The following is a 23,190-nucleotide window of genomic DNA, read 5'->3' as shown; positions in this document are numbered from 1 at the left end:
TGGTGCTGGTCTGTGGTGAGCTACGCTGGATGTACCTCGGATTGAGAGCTGGTAGGTCTTGCCTTCAACTTTTCACACAGCTGTGTCAGTTAAATCAGGGGCTGTTTAAACTTTTCCCGTACATGACATCTTGGTGTGGTGTACTGGGTAAAGAGCTGGGCTTACAGCCCGATGGTTGTAGGTTTAGTGCCCAGGACTGAGAATGAAACCTGCCATTTTTGTACCCACCATTTAATGATACCTTAGCTGCGGTTAAAAATGTTCAGCTGCAGCAGTAGGTTAAATTAATAATATCCCGAGATAAGTCTGCTGTGCAAAACATAAACATAGAGTATAAATCATTCAAGCACAAAATATGTTATCAAGACGTGATTTATAGTCATCTTGGCATTCTTCAAAAGGTGTTGTGTCAGAAATAGCTGGATTGTATGAACACCAGGCAATGGAAAAGGTTTGTTATTGCATTGTGCCTAAGATTACACTTGTGCTCTTGTTTGAGACAGGTGCTCTCACAGTAGGTCCAAATGACAAAAGGGTACAGGTTATGCAAACCAAGATGCTCTGTACTATCAATTTCCTTTTTCCAGAACCACAATAAAGAGTTTTTAGTCTGCGTTGGGATGGAAAGTGTATGACCTGCAGTTTGATTTGAAAACCACAATGCATGAGGCATGCAATGACATGCTGTACTGTAATACCGAAGCTTTTCAGACATTTGCTATGAAGTGGATGGTAAATAATGACTTGCCAGTAAATGAATTAAAAACCTCCATGGACAATATGAGTAATTCTATAATTTATACGTCTTACTGTAATGTGCAATGAATTAAAGTAGCAGTTTAAATTGATAGCGTATGATTTGTTTTGTTTTTCGTGAGTGGTTTTTGAATTCATTTAGTTGTTATTAGCCTATGCTATTTTGTTCTCTTACAATATATAAATATTTAAGCCCCATTTCATTTGCGATGTCTCAACAAAACAGATCATAGATTTGCTGGTCATTTTAGTTTTTGTAAATTGTTAGGGGTAATGTTGATTTGCTATGCCAATAACTAATTCACAAAGCAGTAACAAAACTAAAGCAGAAAAATGCTGTGTTCGAAAACACATACTCGCATACTATACTGCTCAAACTAAATATCAGGCGAATTTTCATTGAAATATAGTACGAGTACGGTTAATTCACTAAGCTAATAATGAATTCACAAAACAATAACATAACAAAAAACAAACAAAATAAATAAATAAATAAAAGTTATACCAATGGCTAAAAAAATATTTCCATAGCTGCAACTATATTCAGCTTGTACCTTTTTTTATGAAAGTCTTCACTGGTCTTATTAGATATTCGAAACAGCTTACTATCGCATACTACTCACGCTGATTTTCACTGAACTGAAGTATAAGTAGTATGCTAAGTATGCGGTTTCGAACACAGTGTTAATGTCTGAAATTTGAGGAAGTTCAGTTCCTTTTCAGTGTGTTCACTAAGAATTGGAGATCCTGCTATATTGCTGTGTAAAGCATCTTTTAAAGTCAAACTATCTGGAACAGAAGAGTCCTGTGGAATTTCCTCTAACAGAGTAGGAATTTTTAGGAGCGCTTTGGGTCTGAAAATATGGAGCGGTTTTACTGTGTGTATAAATGAAACAAACTTCAAACTTCCAAAATCCAGTTTGTAGAAACATAAGTACTTTAGTGTTGGATGCAGGCTGTAATACCATTTGACAACCCACACACTTCCTGTGAGCTGCTGTTTTTTGCAGTATTATTAGTTTAAAAAAGGACAGAAATGTCACTCCTGCAATGATAGTGTTGTCTGTGCACATGGAGAGTGGGACTCCCCTAAAATTATTACTGTAAAATGATATATATACGGGGTAAATATAATTATATAAATACTGTATGTAGCACTATCAGTACTATTAAGTGGTAATACTATTTTACCCCTGCAAACAATTACTCAGTGAAAGGGTTCTTGGCCAAGCTGTAATGCCTCTTCAAAAGGTCTGTTTGGCTGGGTGACACTTGCATCAACATGGTATGAAGCTGAGCCAGTTCAATCATTTCTTTTCTCTCTTTCTATTGATGAGTGTCATACTTGCAACATAGCAACAATAAGAAGAGTTCCCACTGGCAGATTTTAGCTGCAGTTGTGGGCAGGTGTTTGAGTGTTTAACAGCGTTTAAGACATCCATATATTTCCAAACTCGTTCTGTACAACATGAAATTAAGAAGTTGTGATCAGGCTAAATGAAAATACTCATTCTAAACATGATATGAAGTACAACCACTTGAAAACCATGCCAGGTTGCTGTTTTTTTTTTTTTTAAGTCTCTCATTAGGAAATTTAATAAGCAATCTGGTTTTGTTTTATCACATTCATGGTTTCTACTGTTCAAACTTTCCAATTAATTTTACTATTAATTATTCTACCCTGCCATTCATTGCTAAACACAAGCAACTTGTAGAATTTGCTACATTGTCATTTTTTTCTTAAAAGAATAAATCTAAAATGCTAGAGATAAAGACTTTTTAGATTTGGTTGTTCTCGTAAATTGTACCTGGTGCTTCTCTTGTGTTTTTCTCTTACACACGTCATTGATGTTGGTTGAGCTGGCCACTTCAAAAACAATCTCATTGTACAGATCCAGGATCGGTAATTCCAGAACCAAAGGTTTTTGCAGATTAATCCGATTTTAGATGAACGTTTAGACATGCTGTAATAGGTAGCCTATTGGTTATAAGATGGCAGAGGTGGGGAACATATGCATGCATGCAGCTGAATTTCAGATTAACCGCTAACTAGACCAAGGAGGTGCCAATCGGCATCCCCTGGAACCCCAAATGATGCCCCTGGTCATGAGACGTAATGCTTCAGGACATGCCAATCAGCCATGCTGAAGAGATAACACATCTCAGCCATGGAGAGCTGAAAAGGACAGCCATCCCTCTCACTAATACACATACAGTATTTCACTGGGGTGAGGTAACATCCCGACCTGTTGTTTCTTTTTGTGAAGCAGCTGTCTTTGCTGTAATGGTTACAGATTAATCTAATTTGGCCTGTCTCCTCGCTGATCTGTCTCAGTCAGCCCTGATGAATGACAGTGAATTGGGGTGGGCTTTCATTCATCATTAGCTTTGCAGTCAGATGACAGTGAGGCCTGGGGTATGTAGTGAAATCACCCACAGATAGGCAATAATGACCTTCCACACACTCACACACACACACACACGCACACACAGACACATACACACGTGTGCATGCGCGCACACGCGCAAAATTCACCTGGAATCTATTATTAAAAACAAAAATGGACAATGTGCAAATATCATGTGGAATACATGGTTCTGGGTGAACTTCAAATGAGGAAATAGAACACATTCAAGTTTTTTGAATAAATATTGTAAGCTTCCAGTCTAAAACATCAAAGGCTCAATTATATATATATTATACAAATATTTCATGGTTTTTCATATGTTTAACATGTATTAATTTGAGTATTGCACTCTGTTTAAATAATTCCATGTGGGCTGCTTAAAAAAAGTCGCAAATGTTATTTAGACAGAGTGAAAAAGAGTCCATACGACAGCTTGGGTTGTGGTCTAACCAGAAAGATTGTGATAAAAATAAAAATGTCACAGCTGTATTTTCTGATGTGCATCACTGCTGTGCGTTTCAATTCAATTCAATTACCACATTGCATTCTCGGAGCATTTCTGTGGCATGTTGACTTTGTAAAGTTGGTGCATTTTTGCAGACGCAGGGTACGAATTCAATGCGTCCCCTGGGAAATTATTTTGGGCTGTGCTGACAGTGTTGTACTGCAAGCGTGAATTTATTTATATTTTTTCAGCAACTTGCACAATAGCCACCGTGCTATTAAATGCCGTACCATCCTAAATAGGGCATCGGCTCATTAACTTCAATCTCATAATTTAGAATTTCTAATCCCATTCGTATGCCTGTCCTGTCGCTTCAGTGCCATTCATAATTTTGGAAGAGCACACGCTAGAATGTGCATTCTCTGAAATACAGGGCCACTGGTCTGCAACACCTACAGTACAAAGCTAAGCCACTTCAGACTGCAGGCACTATAGGAACATGAGGCACAGAACTGCATCCAGGATGAGTGGTTTTAATGAGTGCCATGCCCAGGAGGCATGTAGCCCACCTCTCTATCCATCGCATGTGAGACACTGCAGTGGTTTCTGAGCATGCAGTCATCAGGCAGGTCAAAGGTCAGCATGGGCTGACCAGTGAGTTCCTTCACTGTTGCTCCACAGGTAGGGTCAAATCACATGCACCCATTCCCTCCAAGCCCAATTATAACATCTCTAATTGGATTAGAAAATATTGGTTTAATGTCTCTAGTTTCACTGTGTAGTGAGCTAACCTGTAAATCTGTCCAAGCTCCATGCCACAGAACCAGATAAGGGTAAGGGGAGGTAAAAAAGCCCTTTAATATGAGCTGACCAGCAGTAATGCTGTAAATTAGGGAAGTGAGCTCTCCATTTTCACTCATACGTGCACTAAAGACCAAACCACTGTTTTCTTTACGATCATATTTAAGGGAGAAATTAAATCAATGGACCGCAGGGTTGAGAAATAATATTCAAAGCCTTAAAAATATTGTGACCGCAAACAATATTTGCACGTGCCAAGAGCTTTCAGGTTAGCACACTTCCAGTTTTTTTCTGTGTTAAAGGATGGGAAGAGAGAAGAAAGCAGTGAATGAAAGTCTAGTTCAATAAAATCCAGACAATTAGTTTACATTATTTACAAAAAACTGAATAAGTTAGTTAAACAGTTAATGCTTTCTATACTTATGACAGTTGTTCACTGTGGACATACACATTATTGGTATTTATGGTGATAAATACCAGAGACAGTTACACAGCAAAAGAGATCTGTAATCACTTAAGTCAGTTGTTTCTGTCCTTTTGTTTCTTGTATTGCTTGTGAATTTGCACTTTTAAATAAGATTTAATAGGTTTTATTGGAAACAGAAATGCTTGTCATGCCAAAATGTGACATGAATTGCATTCAATTGAATTAAATGTACTGAAAGAGAGAAAGAGAGAGAGAGCGAGAGAGAGAGATGGCGAACATGAGAAACAGAGGGAGAGAAGGAGAGTAAGAGAGAGTGAGAGTGGAAGAGACAGAGGGAGAGAGAGAACCCAGTTATAGAGGAGCAGCCAGTGTCCAGGTGTTGGTTGGTGCATGGTTCCTCTCTCTCTTCCTCCCTCACGCCCGGCCCAAGGTTACATACCCACTCTTTCCCTCCCTCCCACCCTCCTGGGCCCAGGTTCGAGGCCTCCTCCCTCCCTCCTTCCCTCTCTCCCGCCCGGGTTCGAGCCCCACTCTCTCCCTCCCGCCCAGGCCTGGGTTCGAGGCCTCCTCCCTCCCTCCTTCCCTCTCTCCCGCCCAGGTTCGAGCCCCACTCTCTCTCCCGCCCGTGTTTGAGGCCTCCTCCCTCCCTCCCTCCCTCTCTCCCACCCGTGTTCGAGGCCCACTCTCTCCCTCCCTCTCTCCCGCCCGTGTTCGAGGCCCACTCTCTCCCTCCCGCCCAGGCCGGGGTTCGAGCCCCGCTCTCTCCGGCAGCGTGCTCCAGGCATCTGGCTGCGGCGTTGTGAACACGGCACAGTGAGCAGCTGTGCGCCCAGGTCCCCTCACCTCCCTGTCACGCTGGGGGAGGTCAGCCTGGATTAATTGCGAGAGAAACCCGAGACTCTCTTAACCCTCAGCGCAATAAACCTGGCCCTTAAGCAGGGACCCTCCCATGCAGGAGCGCAGTAAAAACATGCGAAAACCCAAATCCCCTGACAACAGGGTCTCAAACGCAGCGCAGGGCTGGCAGCTCTGAACTAGGGTGAAACTGAAGACACGTCATTCCACTGAGACCCAGACTGAGGAGAGAGCGTTTAACCGCTTAATTCTATAAAGTTTTCTGTCTTTCATATCGTCCACAATCATTGTGTGTTCATACGGTACATAATGTGATCAAGCTACCATAGGATTAAATCTGAGAGCCTTGACTAATTACCACAGGGTTTTTTTTTTACTTCAACAGCCTAAATATTGTACCTCTGCACTGATAACATTTGTACTCCAAAGTGAAAAAAAATCAGATAATAAGATAATCAGATTTTTGCTTTCCCTTTGTTAGAAAAGGCTTGATAGGATAATATGCTACAGGTTTTAAAAACTGCCCATTATGTTGGGTGAAACAAACAGAAAACTCCAAATTAGCCTGTGGGAAAGTAAAAGTATAATATTTGTGTATTGTTTTCATGTTTCACAGCTCAGTTATAGCAACTGAAATCTAGTAAAAATAAGTAAATATGAAAATAAATAAATAACTATTGTCCTCAAAAACAAATCCAAACCCGGGTTATTGACTTGGACGTGATTAGTCACGATATTTCGTCTTTCAGTGGGACACTAACCATAGCCACATTTCAGACTTCAATTGGCCTGTCACTTTTTTTCCCTCCTTTTTTTCGGCTGTGTATGTTGAAAAGCGCTTTTCTCAGCACAGGCTGTCTGGCCTAGTTTCCTGTGTCCCAGCACTTCCATTTACATTGTTATTAGGCCCACCCGTGCCGGCGCTCTAACTGCCTCCATTACAGCGGCGGGCCGTAATGATCGCCAGTGAAGGATGCATTCGGAGCGCCAGGCCTTCAAGGCCGTGGTTCTCGGACAGGCCACACTGCAGTCCCAGAGACACGTTGCACTTCATTACATTCAGGAGGAATGTTCTCCACTCTAATGATGTTTAGCATGTTTAACTAAATGAACGTGGTGCAGAAGACTTTTAAAGTTTTTACTGTTTGTTGATATGGGTTCTGAGGAAAGGTAGTTGGAGAGCCAGAGTTAATCTCGCAGAGCGTGGGTTATTTTTATACAAAAAAACGATACTTGGATCTCAAACTGCTTCACATTTTACATTGTGGCGGGGTGTGGGGGCGGTTATGTGCAACGACCAACAGGGGGATGCATACCAGCCTGTGTGAACCTAGCAGTAGCTAACCATCAAAATTAAAATGGCCAATGGCCAGATATCCACACACTCACATTCAAACATGTTCAACTCAGCTACAGTGGTCATCTATGTATTCTGGACTGGGCTAACGTGATGATAATGAAGATGATGACGATGTTGATGATTATGATGATGTTGAGGTTGATGATGATGATGATTATTATAATAATGTTGATGGTGATGATGATGATGATGATGATAATGATTATGATAATATTGATGATGATGATGATGATGATAATGTTGATGGTGATGATTATGATGATGATGATATGATGATGATAATGATTATGATAATGTTGATGATGATATGATGATGATTATAATGATTATGATAATGTTGATGATGATGGTGATGATGATGATGATGATGATGTTGATGGTGATGATGATGATGATGATGATAATGTTGATGGTGATGATGATGATGATGATGATAATGTTGATGGTGATGATGATGATGATGATGATGGTGATGGTGATGGTGATGATGGTGATGGTGATGATGATGATGATGATGAAGATGATGAAGATGATGATATGATGATGATAATGATGATGATAATGTTGATGATCGTGATAATGATGATGATGATGTTGATGGTGATGATGATATGATGATGATGATAATGATTATGATAATGTTGATGATGATGATTATGAAAATGTTGATGATGATGGTGATGGTGATGGTGATGGTGATGATGATGATGGTGATGGTGATGGTGATGGTGATGATGATGATGATGATGAGGATGATGATTATGATGATCATGTGAATGATGATGATTATAATGACAATGATTGCTGTAACAGCACGTCTACCATGATGATGTGATTTTTGACATTGGTCAGACTGAGACCCTCCCCGCTCGCCCCACCGTGTGTGTGTGTGTGTGTGTGTGTGTGTGTGTGTGAAGTAACGCTAGCCCTGCTCCCAGACGCAGCCAGACCATCGTGCCTGTCTTCATACTCCAGCATATCCATTCCTCACGCTTTCTATGTGCACGCAAAGTACAGCCAGACGCCCTAACAAGCTTTCCTTAAATTACTCCAAACCCCCGAAGACGCTATTAAGTCTCAGCTTGCCGAGGGCAGTGGAGGCACATTAACTGGAGTGACAGGCGGTAAATTATTAAATCTGGATGCGTGCGCTGCGGACCCGGCAAGAGGGGGAACGTAAGCAATATTTCCCGCTTCCTTTTCAGGGCATTATATTTATAAACAGTGCATTCTTTTACGTGTTTGTAATTCGGCTCTCCGTGTGTGAAATGAGGGGAATAAGTCAGATGAAAATATGTACGGGAGGAGGGGAGGGGTGTGGGGGGGGGGGGACATTCTGCTTTTCCTGCGGGTACGCTGAGGCCAGCCGCCCCAGAGCCAGAGTGAGGAGCCCGGCCTGGGAGTGCGTGCCCCGGGACCGAGCCAGACCGAGCGGACAGGCGGGGCCTGCACCTCACACATGCAGCTGATTGGACCGCCCAGACAGGACGTCTCTCAGGACAGTCTGAACCCGCTTCCGGGGTTAATTTATGGCGCAATGGCAGATCGCGTCCAGAGAGCGGTGCTGTTTCTCCCGCATGGCTCATTTTAGGCAGACATTTTGATTTCCTCCTTGGGGCAAATGTCCGGCCTTTCGCATTTTTCCATGTCCTCTTCGGCACATCTGGATGTCTGTCTTCACAGCGCATGCCTTGGGAACTGGACTGAGGTGGATATGTCTTCCCTGTCTGTCTTTTTAGCGACTCCCTCCAAAGTTACCATCGTAGCGCAACCACCACACCTCCCACCCCACCGAAACCCTACCAGCTGGGCCCCACACAGGAAGTCCAGCCTCTTCCTGTACACACCATGCCCGAACACAGTCTCCTCAGCATTGCCACGGCGAGCTAACGGAGTTAAAGGAGGTTGCCTTGTCCTACTGAAATCATTTTCATTCTGTATTATACCTAATTAAGCCTACCTTTGCATTATTTATTTCAATGCTAGAACTAAATATGAGCCCCCCTGTTGAGCACATGAGCCACACACTCAATCTCCATTTCAAATCAACTTTTCCTCACCTGTTTGCACAAACTCTCACTCCTATGATTTTCTGGAATTCACAGTAGTACTCCTTCTCTATAGATGAATAGGAAACGTTCTGAGGCTGGGTGTCATTTCAAACTGTGACATGAGCACTGCCACTGTGCCTCAGATCTGGGCTAAACCTGAGCTCTACAAGATTTTAAAAAATGAACATCCGATTCTCTCTCTCTATAGTAAAAATAAATAAAGAATGTGTGTGCATGTGTGTGTGTGTGTGAGAGAGAGAGAGAGAAAGAGAATAGAGGAGAAACAGAAGGAGAGAGATAGACATAGGGAAAGAGAGAGAAAGAGACAGAGACAAGCGGCAGTGAGCCTCCGGCTCTTCTTTCCGGTGTCTTACAGAGTTCAGATGACTGTCATGATTAAGTGCATCCAGCGCAGAGGGATTTATTATGTGCAAGGAGATAAGGCTGGAGGTGGCTCTTTGACTGACAGCTAGAGGCCTAGGAAGGGTTGGACCCAGGACTTCTTTCTCTTTCTTTCTCACACACGCATACACACACACACACACACACTCACACTCACACACGCTCTCTCTGTCCCATTACCTGCTGTGTATCTGTCAGATTTACAGTACTCAGGTGGCTGAGGTTGAGTCAGTAGGTGCTTCCTCTTCATGGAGGAAAAAAAATGGAAAAAAATCCTCCACCTATCCCCCCCCCTCCTCCTCCTCGTTCACCCCAGTCAAACAGTGCCTTTTCTGTTCAGTGCAAGTTCTCCTCCCTCCCTCGCTCCCTCCCTCCCTCCCTCCCAAAAAGCTGAAATAAATCAACAGTGGTTGGGGCTCAGCTGCTATAAATCAGGGCCTGTCCGGAGCTGGAGCCTGCCCAGTCAAACTGTCACAGCCCGACCCGCACTGTGGATTCATTAAAGAGCTGATATAAAGCCCAGATGTGCCAGAGCAGCGACCCACTCCCCCTCCCACTGCTCTCTCTACCCCGCTCCCTCTTTCTCTCTGCTACTCCCTCTGCTTCTCTCTCTCTACCCTGCTCCCTCTTTCTCTCTGCTACTCCCTCTGCTTCTCTCTCTCTACCCCGCTCCCTCTTTCTCTCTTCTACTCCCCCTGCTTCTCTCTCTCTACCCCGCTCCCTCTTTCTCTCTGCTACTCCCTCTGCTTCTCTCTCTACCCCTACCCCGCTCCCTCTTTCTCTCTGCTACTCCCTCTGCTTCTCTCTCTCTACCCTGCTCCCTCTTTCTCTCTGCTACTCCCTCTGCTTCTCTCTCCCTACCCCGCTCCCTCTTTCTCTCTGCTACTCTCCCGCTCTCTCTCTTTTTCTCTTTCTCAGTCTCAGTCTCACTCTGCCTCAATCTCTACTGCATTCTCTCTGCTTCTCTCTCCATCTCCACTTCTCTCAAACAAGGTGTGTGTGTGTGAGAGAGAGAGTGTGAGTGTGTGTGTGTGTGTGTGTGAGAGAGAGAGAGAGAGTGTGAGTGTGTGTGTGTGTGTGTGTGAGAGAGAGAGAGAGTGTGAGTGTGTGTGTGTGTGTGTGTGTGTGAGGGCAGAACAGAGAGAGGGAGTGAGAGAAGGAGAGACAGAGGGAGTGAGAGAAAGAGAGGCAGAGGGAGTGAGAGAAAGAGAGACTGTGTGAGAGAAAGAGAGACAGAGGGTGTGAGAGAAAGAGACTGAGGGAGAGAGAGAAGGAGAGACAGAGGGAGATAGAGAAGGAGAGACAGAGGGAGTGAGAGAGAGACAGAGGGAGTGAGAGAAAGAGAGACAGAGGGTGTGAGAGAAAGAGAGACAGAGGGTGTGAGAGAAAGAGAGACCGAGGGAGAGAGAGAAGTAGAGACAGAGGGTATGAGAGAAAGAGAGACAGAGGGAAAGAGAGAAGGAGAACCAGAGGGAGAGAGAGGAGAGACAGAGGGAGAGAAAGGAGAGACAGAGGGAGAGAGAAGAGACAGAGGGAGAGAGAGAAGGAGAGACAGAGGGACAGATAGAAGGAGAGACAGAGGGAGAGAGAGAAACAGAGACAGAGGGAGTGAGAGAAACAGAGACAGAGGGAGTGAGAGAAGAAGAGACAGCATGTAGTTGAGAGGAGGGAATGTGTCGAGGTGGTGCTGGGTGTAGGAGGGCTCGGGTTCAGAGGTCAGAGGGAAGCTTTATGACATGCTGAGTGAAGGGAGGGATAGATGAGTGAAGATAGCTTTAACTCTTGCTGGGCTGGCTGTCCCGTGTCTTAGGGGGTGAGAACCAACACAGCGGGGCAGTCCCATGGGGACAGGGTGAAGGTGCGGGAGGGGGCGGGGCGAGACGGGGGGGATTTTCTGCTGCTTTTCGGCTGTCATCAAGTAGTCAGGCAAATAGGAACCAGGTCCTCCCATCTCTCGAATACTTTAACAGCCACTCTTCCAAATGACCAGACCCCCGGCCTTGCCGTTATTTTCTTACCATAAATAATTAATTGAATTAATAGTTCATTGCTTTGTTTTACTTTCATAAATCAATGTGATAATGCGCCGCTAATTTGTCCAGAAGGAATATTGCATTTGGAAACCTGCCTCCTTTATCAGGTTTATTATAATTATAATGTATTTGCCTTAGGGGTGAATATATAGGGATACTTCATAAATGGGAACTTTCTGTTTAGCACAGACTTTTTAAAAAAACTATGTTTTTCTGTCCATACTTCTTTTTGTGAATGTGTGCCATGTGCACATTCTACACATTTAGCAGTATACCTTATGGAATTATTTTTTCAACATATTTTGACACCTTTGTCACCTGAAATGCATATCATAACAAATAAAAAAGTAAAATAAAAAATCTGTACAGTTAATGTTTTAAGTCTTTATTACAGTGCTCACCTACAATGCAATTTGCCATTTAATAGACCATTCATCCTCATTTATTTCTCTTTCTGGCAATTTTTCCTCCCTTTGAGAGGAACATGATTTTTAAGAATTAAAAAGCGGAGCGTGGTGATTTCCATCAGGGCCGTTGATATAACAGATCGGCTGTCTCCAGTGTCAGATTTGATATAGCTGCTTAAAAACTGATGGACCTGAAAAGAGAGGTCAACATTTCTTCATTTCCAACTCTGTAAATTCAATTATCTGAAGTCCCCTCGAAACATTCAGTATGATTTGCAACATGGAATGACTGCATTTGGTGATAGTAAATTGCTGACTCTTTGAACGATTAAACTCTTTATGAACTTAACACCAGGGAAGATTAGTACAGTAGTTCGCCCTTGCCTGTGTTAGGCTGTCAGCTCAGACCGCAGGTTATGATGCTGCTGTTGTGTCACTGAGGATGGTACTTCAGTATACAGTATCAATATATCATAATATTTTACATGCAAATAATGCAGCCCCACCTGAATGCAGGTAATAGCATTGTTCTTCTGCTTCTTCGTCTTTTTATTCTCTATAATAGCATACCATATCCATAACAAAACCAACAACAACAATAATACTAATAATAATAATAATAATAATAATAATAATAATAATAGTAATAATAATAATCACAACAATAATAATAATAATTATTCCTAAATTACATTCAGTGCTTCAGAAGAACGAGCTCAAACACAATGAAGCGCAATTAGCCTTACCATTGATGCTGCAGATGTGTAACGATTGAGAGACATTAGTGCTGGTGTTTTTCCAGTTTACCCCCCCCCCCCACCCCCCACCCTCTCCCCTCTGCCCCAGATGGGCCACCCCCGCGCCGCGGTCGCAGCGCGTGTTGAAAGCGCTTGGGTCCCCTGCCGACGGCTCCGCGCTCATCCGTCTTTCTGAAGGCCGGTATCAGGAGGTCAGGGGCTGGCCACCCTGCTTATCCCAGCGCCAGGTCATCAGCACCCCATCCAGCCAGGGGTTTATCCCTCCCGAAAGTGAGACTAAGAGGATAAGGACACTCCGTGTTTGAAGCGGCCCCCTGCACAGCCCTTATCTTAAGTGAGCTCCCAGTTATCGTGTGAGAGACACGCACACGACTGCAATCGCAATACATAAGATGTTCGGTCGAAATGGCGAAACATAACACGGTCATTTCTCACATAAACGTTTTTTATGTTTTGTTGCCGTCCGGCCAGATATTCAGAATGCTCTATTTAGCAATAAACATAACATGAGAAATACAAATCTGAACTTAATAATAATAAAGAAAATTCACACAAGTTTAATGTTTATGCGGTTACTTAGATAAATAATCATTCTGCAGATGGAGAGCTTAGTCATATTTTTCACATATTTCCCTTTTACTGTATGTGTCAAACTGTTACACCCTTTGTAACATGATTGTTCCCCTTTCCTGTATATTTATTAACACTGTCAAACACGCACTCTGTATATTAACAAGAATTCAAAAGGCTGTTTAATTTATCAGCTGTTTTAGTTCTGTGATAGCGGAATGCTCAATGTTTATTAAAATCAGTAAGAAATGTACAACTATATTGTTTTCATTAATATTACATAAAGTTTTCCCTACAGAGTTAATTAAATGTGCTTTTGTTTTGTGAAAAATATTAAATAAAATGCTGTAAGCAATTGTTCTCTGATCCTATGTAAAATAATAGTGTGTTTTTATTTTTGAAACGTTAAGTTTCCAAATGTTATTTTCTGAATTATTGAGAAAGTTATTAATTTATTAATTACTAATGATATTATTTTCATTCACTTTTCGCTTTTTCACTTTTCACTTTTCACTTTTCACTTTTTACTTTATCTGGAGATCATTTCTCAGAGCTGAAATACAATATAAACACTGCTGCTCATAGTTCCCTTCTTACTCAAGGATATTCAGTAACACACATTACGAGGAGGACAACCAAAAAAATTCCTTCAACAGTATACTGCTTCCATGTTCAATAAATAGCTCATTAACATTTAGCCAATTATTATACATAAAACGGCGGTCTTGCGTTGATAAAACTTTTTTCCACAGGAATAATTAAAGTTTTAACAATCTCTGTGATTACAAGGCACTTAAAGGCAATTAAAAGTAAAATATTGAATTGCCGCAGTACTCCCATGAGTGGGTGATTTGCGGTTGTTTGGCCTGGTTTGGTCTGCAGTTCTGGGCAGAACTTGCCCAGTGGCCACTAAGTGCTGTGTTTATCAGCTCCGTCTGGATGGACGCTTCTGTGTGCGCGTGTGGCGGGTGGGCCCCCGTGAGTCCGGGGACCACACACGTGAAGCCCGCGCTCGCAGCAGGCCCCTGACCCCACCCCCGCCTCCATCCACATCTGCATTATTTACTTTTCTTTAAAGGAGAGCTGGCAGCCTCGCTTATATATTTTTCACATTATTCAGAAGGAGGAAAGCACAGAGGCTTACAGATAGAGAGAGGATCAGAGTGTACAGAAATACCAGAGCAGGGAGTTGAACCAGCAGCTATACGTGGGTTGAGAGGGTCGCTGCCCCTATAGATCCCTGTACATTAAACTGCTATACAGGACTTTCCTGAAAACATTTTCAAGCTTTGTTTCAGTTTTTGCCTACTCAAAATGTATGCAAGTGTAAATCAACATTTCACAACAGAATGAAAAATTACTAAAATAAAAACAAATGTCAAAATGACCAAAACATACAAATGGTAACAACATAAAAATAACAACAAGTAATGAGAGCATTGTATTTTTGCTGCATAAGGGTTTCTTGAATGCGTTCGTTCTGTTGTGGATGAGGCCATATGTACAGTACCCACACTGGGACATGTGTTTGCTTTTCATTTGGCCCTTTCCTTCTATAGGAAATAAGGTGCTGTACTGAGTGGGAGGTGTGGGGTTCTTAAAGGAGCTGAACTGTGTCAAATGACAAGTCCAACCCTGTGCCGCCCAGACTGTATACAAAGGGCCATCAGTGTGAATCAGGAACTCACGGAGAAGCAGGCCTTTCTGAAAGGGCCTTTATTTCTGCAATTTCTGCTCAGATTTTAAAGCAGGGCTGAGGTAATACCCAAGACCTTTCATAATTTCATTTATTCTTCCCAGGTGTGCTCTCCAAGGTGATGTCAGCTATGCAGCAACCAGCATCAGTGGTACAGTGCGCACACACACACACACACACACACACACACACACTCGGAGTGTGTGCACACGCATGGTTATGTATGTGCAGACTGTGTGCACATGCATGCTTGTGTGTGTGCTGGATGTGTCAGCATTCGTTATTGTTTGTGTTCGAGGTGTGTGTGCATGCATGGTTATGTGTGCAGGGTGTGTTGTAGACGTTGTCCTATAGACATTCCTGGTCACCAACTTCCAGCCTGAGGAGGCCATTCAGCTAGAAGTAGAAGGCTTTTTTTCAGATTAAAGCACATGCCACATCTTTCACACCTATTCATTTGGATAATCCTGAGAATCACCAAAATTGCATTTGTTAATTGCTTCAGGAATTGTTTAAAGCCCTGAAGCACTAATTTATACTCTGAGATTGGATAAAAAATGCTGACGTGTTTTTCTTTTTTTTGTGAAGCAAGCCCAGACATTCTGTTGGAAGAGGAACAAAATCCAGCACAGACAGGAAGAAGATCCCTGCATAGTGGGTGGATCGGCTTCACCATGACGACTTTGGAAAGGACGTTGCCATGTCTGGCTGTCTGGTGGGTGTACGTATGTACATATGTACGTACGTTCCTGTGCTGGGTGCTATGACAGCAATGCTCCACAGTTCATATCTTTTGATGGGGGGGAACACAAACTGAAAAAAGCTCTGAATTCAGACAGCAGTCTGATTTAACAAGTACAAATGCACCATAAAGCTATGTGCATTCTGAAGTTATCCAAATGGCCAGCAGAAAAGTAAGGGAAAAGTGAAAGGGGGGGTGGGGGGGGGACTGAAACTTGAGTCGCAGGCTTGCACTTTTGCCTCCCTCTATGGGACTCGCCTGCTTGGCCTGGACTTAATTTTGGCCCCTGAAATAAACAAAGGGGGTTAGTGTGGGGCTTAATGGGCAGCTGGGGCCTCGGGTAGCCGGACGAACCCGGGCGCTGAGCTAGGGGCCCGAGTCCTGTCCCAGACCGGTGGGACAAAAAAGAAAGGCACAAAAAGAACGTATAGAAAGATAGACAGAAGTGTGAAAGTGGGAACGGTGTGAGACAGGGACAGAGGGGAGGAGGAAATGGAGACGAGGTCCCTCACCTTGGGCAGAATGCGCGTCTAATCACTGCTGAAACATCGCAGTGACCCCGGCTGCCGCTGACGACACGCGGGCGGTTATCAGTCCGTCGAGTACGTCTACTCACCTGCATGTGCCCTGTCACAGCGTCGGCAGTGTGGCATGCTGGGAAGGTGAAGCTTCATGGAGAGTATCATATCAACCCTTAAAATCTCAAATACGACACAAGCAGAACATTCTAATAGCAATCACGACTGGTAATTGAAGTGAGTAGATTGAAAAAATCCAAAAAGGCGACTCATCAAAAGTTTAAGGACTGCACTACTGTGCCACTGAAGCTGGCATGCTGGGATCGGGGTGAGGAGCGTGCCCATCTCCGAGGGACGGTCTCTTCTCTCTGCTTCCTCGGCTGTGAAATGGCTCCCTCGGGCTTCTGTTCAGACGCTCCTTGGATAAATCTGTCACAGCCACCAGAAACGGAGAGACAGAGATCTGGTTTCCTCAGATGAGACCCCAGTGCCATGGTCCCCGCCGGTTTCTGAAAGAGCTGCCTGATTGAGTTACGTTTGTACTGGCTGTCATGACCGCGGGTCTGGAGAATTAAAGACATTAATTTAGACTGCTTGCCTTATAGTTTGATGCATTGATCATTTTACTGATATAAGGAATAGCAATTGGCTACACCTTCCTTGACTTGAAAAAACAATATATGTCAATGACAATGTTAATAACACATATATGGCATATTAGCGGAATGAAAAACTTGTTCTAGCCATGAATAAAATAAATTTAAGTGAGAAATAAATCTAAAGGTTAATTTATATGATTTAAACCACTGTTTTCCTTTTCCTTTGGTTGTATTTGTTTTCGTAGTTTTTTTTGTATTTACTCCAAAGTAATGTAATTAAACTTTTGTTCTCAGTAAGGTTGGTTCAGTATATTTTAGCACTTGGATTTAGAACAATAATATTATATGTAATTATTCTAAATATCTAAAATATGTAATGCCCATACATAATCTTTATTTTTTTATTTTACTGCCTGTGAATGTCGACAGAGTCCATTTAGTATTTCTCTTGTCATTTCACTTTCAAAAACTCAAAAGGTCAAATGTCCAAAGAATTCTGCATTTTATAAAACCTTTTCAAATCATTTTTAAAAACAGATTTTGAAGACATTTGTGAGCCATCTTATAGGAAAATATATAGCATGTGCCCTGTTGTATGGCTTTTAAAAAATTAAATGATATGATGCCTTGCATCATTCCCAAAAGGAAAACCCCATTTTCTTAGAGGGAATGATATAATCTGTGAGTTTTGTCTCCCGTGTACGCCAGAGACAACAGCGGCACGTTTTCCCACTGTCCTCTCTTTATTTATGCTGTGGAAGCCCAGCCAGTGTCCAGAGCCGGGTTTCCTCACAGAGACGTCCCGCGTTTGCCTGCCTGCCGGGGAGAGAGCGCGGATGGGCACACGGCGGTCCAGCCCAATCGGCCGGCGGGACAGGCTCCGTGTCACGGCCTAATGATCCCTGACTGCAGACAGTACGGGAATGTCGGGGGGAAAAGGGAATTTCACTCTTTCCTTGCAAATTGCAGTCTGGGATTCACCATATAGAGCTGACGGCATTTGGGACAGCTGTCTGGACTGTTGAGTTAATGTACAACCCAGACAACCTCTCTGGCCATATTGGGGAAAGATTTACACACAATACAATGCTCTTTTTTACCACTGCAAATATCCCTTTGGCAATGTGTCGTACTACATTTGGTTTCATTGCAGAAAGGGAGAGTGGTACAGATTATATACGGTGTGCTCCAGAATTACCGCCACCCTTGAATGAATAAAAAAGGTTGCATATGATAAACAACATAGACAATAATTTATGTATGTGTTCTGTTCAAGCATGTGGGATAACTACTGTATATACTTTTATTTCAATACATTTCCTCTCAAGTTTCCATGTTTTTTATTAAGCAATCACATTTTTTCTGAAAACCATAAGTGTCAATATTATTGCCATTCCATAACAATTATTGTAAATAAAATCAAAAGTTAAATTGTCAATAAAATGTTACTTGATTTAGTTCACAAGCATGCAAGCATGGTCTTTGTCAGTCATCAGCAGAGGAAAAGCCAAAGAACAGTAAATTCAGAAGACACAGATGGTAATTGACCATCATAGGTCTGATAATGGGTACAAAAGAATACATAAACAGCCTAATACACCACTTAGTGCTGTGAGGGTAATAATTACAAAATGAAAACACATGGAATGGTTGCAAACTTTCCAGGAAGAAGACACCAGTGCACGTTGTCCCCATGGATGGTGAGTTGTGTCCGTAGAAATTTGTGCTGCACCCTTTGTACTTAAGTTGTGTAATAATTTTTGGTTTAAATTCAGCTAATAATTTTTCATACGTGTATATCAGAATTATTCTGGAAAGAAGTTTGTTGAAGAGGTGGATCGTGCACAAAATGTACAAAAAGTACTTCAAAATGTACTCTTTTTTTAAAGCATAATCCTTATTTTTCTACAAAAAAAAAACAAAAGAAATTAGCAATGCAAATATAATAAAGTAATATTAATGTTGGTGGGGATTTTTCTGTGTTCTTCAATGATTTGGAATGTGAATGCTGTCACAAACATGATGTATTAAGTGGGTGGATGTGCCCATCTCACCCTCTAGATGGAACTGCTGCGGTGAGAGAGGTTGACTTCATTATGAGCCATGTAGCTGAAATCAACCCAAGGTCAGACCAGAGGCATCCATTTTGTTTCCTGACAAGTAAATGATTCCCAAGGTCAACTTTTATAATTTTACATATTGGGTGGAAAACAAAGACTGTGGATAATATATCTGGCTGCCCTGCTTTCAGATGGAACCGAGGATAAGCAGCATCAACAAATAGCTGTGACACCTCGCTGAACCCAGGCATTCCTGCTGCCCTTCTCTCAGCAAGCTCCGTCTCCTCCTTATTTCACATCGACTTACAATATCGTCTTTTCAATGTCAGGTTTATGAAACTATAACCAGTCTCTATTTATGTATTTCTACAATAGAATTTTTATTTTATTATTCAAACAAAAAAATGTATACAGCCTGTGACATTTTCTATTGTTTTGCTATATTTGTAAATGTAGATGTACATGAATTGACCTGTGTGTGTATGTGCGTGTGTGCATGCATGTGTGTGTGCATCTGTCTGTGCTGTATTTCAAACAAGTATGCTTTGAAATTATTAACATTTTCATCCACATGCTCCCATTCCCAAACAAATTATTTAAAAAATAATAATAATTTAGCAAAATTGTGTAAGTAGCTGCAGCCCAGCAGAACACATTCATACGTTCTTATGGCAGCCATCCATCTGCCCAGACTCTAAACCATCTTTTCATCCAGGAGATATTTCTCTGTGCGATCGGCATTTGCTCCGTCTCACAGCAATAGAAACACTATTGACACAAAGGTGGATTACTGCAGTTCAGAGGGTCATGGATAACCCTGTACATTTCTGAGGTGGAACATTCATCTCAGCAGGCCAATGGCAGTGGACATGAGGAGGGGAGGTGGGGGGCAGGGGATTTACTGGCAGTTGGCCCTCTCCCGGAACCCAAGACTGACAGTTGGAGGCTCTCCCCCACTGGGATGAAGATGAAAGCAGATGGTTTTCCCCCCACCTATTGTGTAACTCAAACCTTCAGCTTTCAGATTGACCTGGCAGGGATTTCTCACAAGTCAACATCGCCATTTCAAAGACCATCTAAAAAAAAAAAGCAGTTTGGTTTTATATCTTTGATGTAAATCCATATATCTTTGATATGAATATGGTTTTATATCTTTCGTCTCATATTTGCTCATCAAAACATTCATAGACTAGGATTGTTTATCATAAGTTCATGATAAATGGGTGGAGAAAATTTGTTGACCGTGTCTGTAAGGGTTCAGGTTTGTATCCATTGTGTGGCACAGCAGCTGAGTATGATACTTAGCCTGAATCACCCAGATAAAAACCCAACTGTGTAAATACATTTAACCCTTTCCACTTTGGCCCCCTAGAAGGCAATTTCAGTACTTCAATTCTGTACTAGTCCTATGAAAGTGTCAATATCTCAAAAACTATTTACTGCACACAAATGGTCGAGGACTTCCTGTTAACTAAATAAGAGGCTTGTACCATTCATGCATTTGAGACAGAACACATTTATGTTACATGCAGTGTACACAAAAGTTACAAAGAAATACAAAGAAAATTACAAAACGCTTTTTGTTTTTATAGTTTAGCACTGAATATCTCAATTTCTTATTCAAGGACCAACCCAAAACGACTTTATATTTGTGCACAAACTTGAATCTAAATGGGCCTCATTTATCAAACTTGAGCCGAACAAAACTGACTGTAAATCTGTCAGAAATGCAATGTTTTTGGATGGCAGTTTTCTTGTAGGAGCTGAATGAACTTCACGAGTGGTCTCAGCTGTTTGTATTGTGTGCAGAAATGAAAGCACACGGTTGTAAAGCTTTTTTGTGCTATTATTATTCAATTCATTCATATTTTATTTTGAATATTAAAATTATTGATAAAAACGCAACAAGATTCAATGTTAAAATGAGTGATGTTTAATTCTGGTAGTCCTGATTAAGTTTAAGTGGAGTTTAATGTAAATTTCATAAAACACTTAAACAAAGTTTGCTATAAATAGGGCGTAAAGGCCATAGCTTAGACATACGTTGCTATAGTTTACATTACATTTACATTTATTGCTTGAATGAAGATTAAAGCATGGCTTCCTTCGTAGAGAACGCATATTTAAAGACTGAGCCAATTTATTTTGGTGAGGCTCACAAGACTGTCCAGACACCTCCTTCTCAGTTTGTGGACCACACAGGATCCAGAACTCAGAAGATCAACATGCCATTCATGTCCAATTCCAGAAAATTCCAGGTCAGGTGCTTTCCGTCCTCAGCTTCTTGGGGACTGGCACAGGAGAGTGAAAATATATCGCTGTCACTCTCCTTGGTAATTCCAGACAGCAACGTCTCTCCCATAATTTTAGAACTTTGCCTCCAGTTTTATGTCAAACCATTTTTGTTTTATCTGTTCCATGGATAATGATAACCAGTGGAACTTAACATTTAAAAATACTGTAGAACCTTAATTCACCATTTTGAAATTGTAGCTGGCACTGAAAAGCACTTAAAATTCTTACCACCGTTTTCAATGAGATATGCTCTTATCAAACCTGCTAACTAAACTCAGTGGGGTGAGGGGGTGTGGTCTTCCCAAGGCTGAGGCAGAGTGGATTTTGTGCAGGAATGTTCTGGAACCTCCAAAATACAGTGCTGTGCGGTCAAGGGAAAGTCCCTATCCCCCATCAGCATGGACAGCCTGCAACCACATATACTGACCTGGTCTGGAACACCACAGGAAGAGGGTGTGTGCAGGGCCCAATTCAAACTCTGAAATCTGTCCTCAGTCCGTGTGGGAGATACTACTACTACTGAATATGTATATTATATGCATGTAGGCACATGTATTTTTCTTATAGTAGAGTATATCGACATGTAAATCTATTAACGTTTTTTCACCATTTCAGTGACTGCTGGATGCTCATGACCCACATAGATCCACGTAAAAAAGGCAGATCACAGGCAACAAACCAATATGGGGGTTAGTGTTGTGCTACGAGCCAAAGGGGATCTCCTGCTGACTGTCAACCTTCCTCCCTGAGTGATATCATGGCCAATTGCACATCACCCTGTTGGACTCCCAGCCAAAGTCAGCAGATTTGATCCAGCCTATTGAACGTGCTGCTGTACTTTGGCCTCTTTTTAAAGAGAGCTGCACAGTGTAAGATGCAAGTTAATGTTTAGCATTCCAAAACAAATTTTAGTTGGATATACCAAACACACACAACATAACTTTAACCAGATAGTAGAATTGCAAGTGCTTGAAGCAGCCAAATAAAAAACTTTCTCAGGGTTTTGCTTTCTTATCATACCACCCTGGGTTCCTTCTCACTGAGGGGCAGAGTGCAGATGTGGATGAATTTCAGCGACAGGGCTTGCCAGGACATACCAAATACAGATTACACAACTTTGACTGTTTCTAAAAGTGCACGAACTAGGGCTGTAGCCATTTTCTAGCAAATGGCCAACACCATTTGTCACAATTTAGTGGCTGAAGCACATTCTCAGGCTTCTATATTCTCACTGTGTCATTTTGAGTTCAATCTTGTGCAACACAACTGCATTATATGCAGTGCTGAGGGCAGTGTTTCCTTTCAGGGGTTGTTGGAGGCAGGGCGAATAAAACGACGAGATTTGTCACAGTCCAGCGCATAAAGACGCAGCCTCCCTCTTTCTGCACAGCTCGATGAGCCAGCAGATTTACAGCAGTCACGTATGACATGTTCCCAAGTATTCGTCAGGTCCAATCCGTCTTCCTGCTGCTCCCGACCGGTCCTTTGAACTCGGCTGGCGGCTCGGAGAAGGGCCCATAAATCCTCCCGCTGGCGGTCTGCGATAGACCCCCCTTCAAATGGAAGGCTAATTGTTGAACTCTGGCTCCGCAGAATTCACCGGGCTGAATAATTTGTCAGATCCGCGTCCCTCTCATAAATAACTGGGTGAGTCTGGCCCCTCTGCGTGTTGTGTTTGAAGTAAAAGACTGGTCCCATTTGGCCCGCATCGCTGATGGCCAATAGCAGTCCACTCAATTTAAAGCCTAACAAGGGCCAGATCATCTCACGCCATACGTCATATTTACAATCTCCGTGTCACTGTGAAGCACACGTATATGTGAAGGTTAAGCTCGCTGGTTAAAGGCCCTATGAAATGCATAAACTTTGCACATTTGTGGCTTTGTCCTTCTTCTTTGTACATTGTGAGTTAAATTTGTAGTATAAGTAATGCCCAGTAGTGGTCCATTTTTAGAAATTTTGAAATATATAAATTTTCTAGATTTTATAAAAAATATATTTATAAGA

Source organism: Conger conger, chromosome 9, assembly GCF_963514075.1.
Source record: "Conger conger chromosome 9, fConCon1.1, whole genome shotgun sequence".
In the NCBI taxonomy this organism is placed as follows: domain Eukaryota; kingdom Metazoa; phylum Chordata; class Actinopteri; order Anguilliformes; family Congridae; genus Conger; species Conger conger.
This window is presented reverse-complemented; position numbering follows the sequence as displayed.